The sequence below is a fragment of the Otolemur garnettii genome, unplaced genomic scaffold (assembly GCF_000181295.1).
Source record: "Otolemur garnettii isolate 467f Iridium unplaced genomic scaffold, OtoGar3 scaffold00028, whole genome shotgun sequence".
Taxonomy (NCBI): domain Eukaryota; kingdom Metazoa; phylum Chordata; class Mammalia; order Primates; family Galagidae; genus Otolemur; species Otolemur garnettii.
This window is the reverse complement of record NW_003852423.1, coordinates 4,979,157-4,981,691: the sequence shown is the minus strand read 5'-3', so window position 1 is coordinate 4,981,691 and position 2,535 is coordinate 4,979,157. Positions and strand designations below refer to the sequence as shown.

Here is a 2,535-nt window from a genome sequence, read left to right as displayed (position 1 = left end):
GCTGATCAGCTTTCAGATGTAAGCATGCATTAAAGTGGGGATGTTGTTTACCGCTTATACACCTTACGTATTTCCAGAAGCTAGAAATTAACAGGGGACATCTACCAAGCCGACTCCAAGTTATTTCAATGAAATCATCCCCAACAGTATTTTATAGAAAAATAAAACATCTGGGACAAGTCATACTGTTCCTTGGGAGGGGTACCCAAAAGCAACAGAGATTTCTTAGGACAGGAACCACCTGAGCAGAACCTTAAAAGCTAGGTTAAAAATTGTCAGGTAAAGTAAAAATTTCTGCACAGCAAAGGAAACAAAAAGCAATCTATGGAATGGAAAAAAATTATTTCTAAACCGTAAAGGAATCATATCCAACATATATAGAGAATGCCTATAACTCAGTAACAAAATAACAATCCAATTAAAAAATGGGCAAAGGAAATGATCCAGGAATGGGGAAACTTCAGCCATAAGGCTGAATTCTTAAGTGCAGCCTTTTAACTAAATCCAAATTTTAAAGAACAAATTTGATTTTTAAAAAATACATGGAAATGACCAACATCACTAATTGTCAGGGAAATGTAAACTAAAACCCTGGTAAGATATCACCTCCCATCAGTTAGGATGGGTAGAGGTAGTCCCCACATTACAAACATCTGACTTAGGTACAATTCACACTTATGAACAGAGGATATTGCAGGTAATAGATAAATGTACCCATTCTAACTTATATACAAATTTAACTTAAGAGCAAACCTACAGAACCTATCTTGTTCATAACCTGGGGACTGCCTGCATTACCAGAAAAGTAAAAGATAACAAGTGTTGGCGAGGATGTGGAACGAAGAGAACCTTCGTCTGCTGTTGATGGAAATGTACATTCGTACAGCCATTGTAGAAAAGAGTTTGAAGGTTTCTCAAGATTAAAAACTGAGCCACCATGTAGTCTGACAATCCTGCTTCTGGGGACGTATCCAGAGAAAATGAAGCCATTATGTCCAGGAGATATCTGCCCTCCCACACTCACTGTGGCATTATTCACAGTGGCCCAGACATGGATGCAACCTAACTGTTCACTGTAGAGGAATGGATAAAGAAAATGTGACGTATACACACAACGGAATTTTATGTAGCCTTAAAGAAGAAGGAAACCCTGCCATACTCAACAACGTAGATGACCCTGGAGGACCTTACGTTGAGTGAGGTAATCCTATATGAGGCCAACCATCCGAGGAATCTAAAATAGTCAAATTCATAAAAGCAGAGAATAGAATAGTGGTTGCCAGGATTGTGGGAGGAGGAGGAAATGGACAGGTTTCAGTTATACTAGATGAACAGGTCCCAGAGCCCAGTACAGCACGGTGCCTGTAGTTAAAGATGTCTACCTATGAATTTTGCTGAGGAGATGGATCCGGCAGAGCGGCCGCGGCTGTCCTCTGCTGGGCTTCTCTTGCCATCACACTCTCGCTTCCAGAAACATGGCCTCTGGTGTGGCTGTCTCTGACGGCATTGTAAGGCCGTCAAGCACGTGAAGGTACATAAGTCTTCCACGCCAGAGCTGGTGAAGAAGCACAGGAAGGCAGTGCTCTTCTGCCTGAGTGAGGACAAGAACATCATCCTAGAGGAGGGCAAGGAGGTCCTGCAAGGTGGTGTGGGCCAGACTGTCGATGACCCCTAGGCCACCTGTGTCAAGATGCTTCAGACCAGGACTGCTGCTATGCCCTCTATGATGCGACCTGTGAGACCAAGGAGAACAAGGAAGAGGACCTGGTGTTTATCTTTTGGGGTCCTGAATGTGCACCTCCTAAGAGAAAAATGATTTATGCCAGTTCCAAGGACGCCATCAAGAAGAAGCTGATAGGGATCAAGCATGAATTACAAGCAAACTGCTACAAGGAGGTCAAGGAGAAGCTGGGGTGCAGGGCTGTTATCTCCCTGGAGGGCAAGCCTTTGTGAGCCCCCTCTAACCCCCTGCCTAGAGCATCTGGCAGCCCCAGACCTGCCCCTGGAGGTTGCAGGCTGCCCCTTCCTGCCAGATCAGAGGCGCGAGGGGGATCCCAACAAGGGGAGGGCAATCCCTTTACCCCAAGTTGCTGAACAGTCCCCCCACCCCTGGATTTTCCTCCTCCTCCCATTCCTAATGGTTCTGGCCTTCCCAACCTGCTTTTAATCTTCTGATTCCCCTTGGGTTGAAGCAGACCAAGCCCCCCACCCTCACACCCCAGTTGGGGGGAGCCTGTATTTTTTTAACAACACCCCTACACCTCACCTGTTCCATCCCTTCCCATGCTGCCAACTTCTAACTGCAATAGTGACTCTGTGCTTCTCTGTTTAGTTCTGGGTATAGATGGAGTTTTGTGGAGATGACCCCTCCCTTTTCCCTTGGTCGAAGCCACTCATGGAAGCAGGACCAGTAAGAGAACTTTAATTAAAACAAAACACACACACACACACACACACACACAAAATTTGCTAAGGGACAGATCTTATGTTAAGTGTTCTTAACACAAAAAGACTATAAAAAGAATGAGAAAAAAC

The 2,535-nt window shown here is 44.9% G+C and overlaps 1 pseudogene; it reads left to right on the top strand.

Moving 5' to 3' along the window:
- The first annotated feature begins 1,475 nt into the window (after nucleotides 1-1,475).
- Nucleotides 1,476-1,953, top strand: LOC100964553 (annotated as a pseudogene).
- The last annotated feature ends 582 nt before the right edge of the window (nucleotides 1,954-2,535 follow it).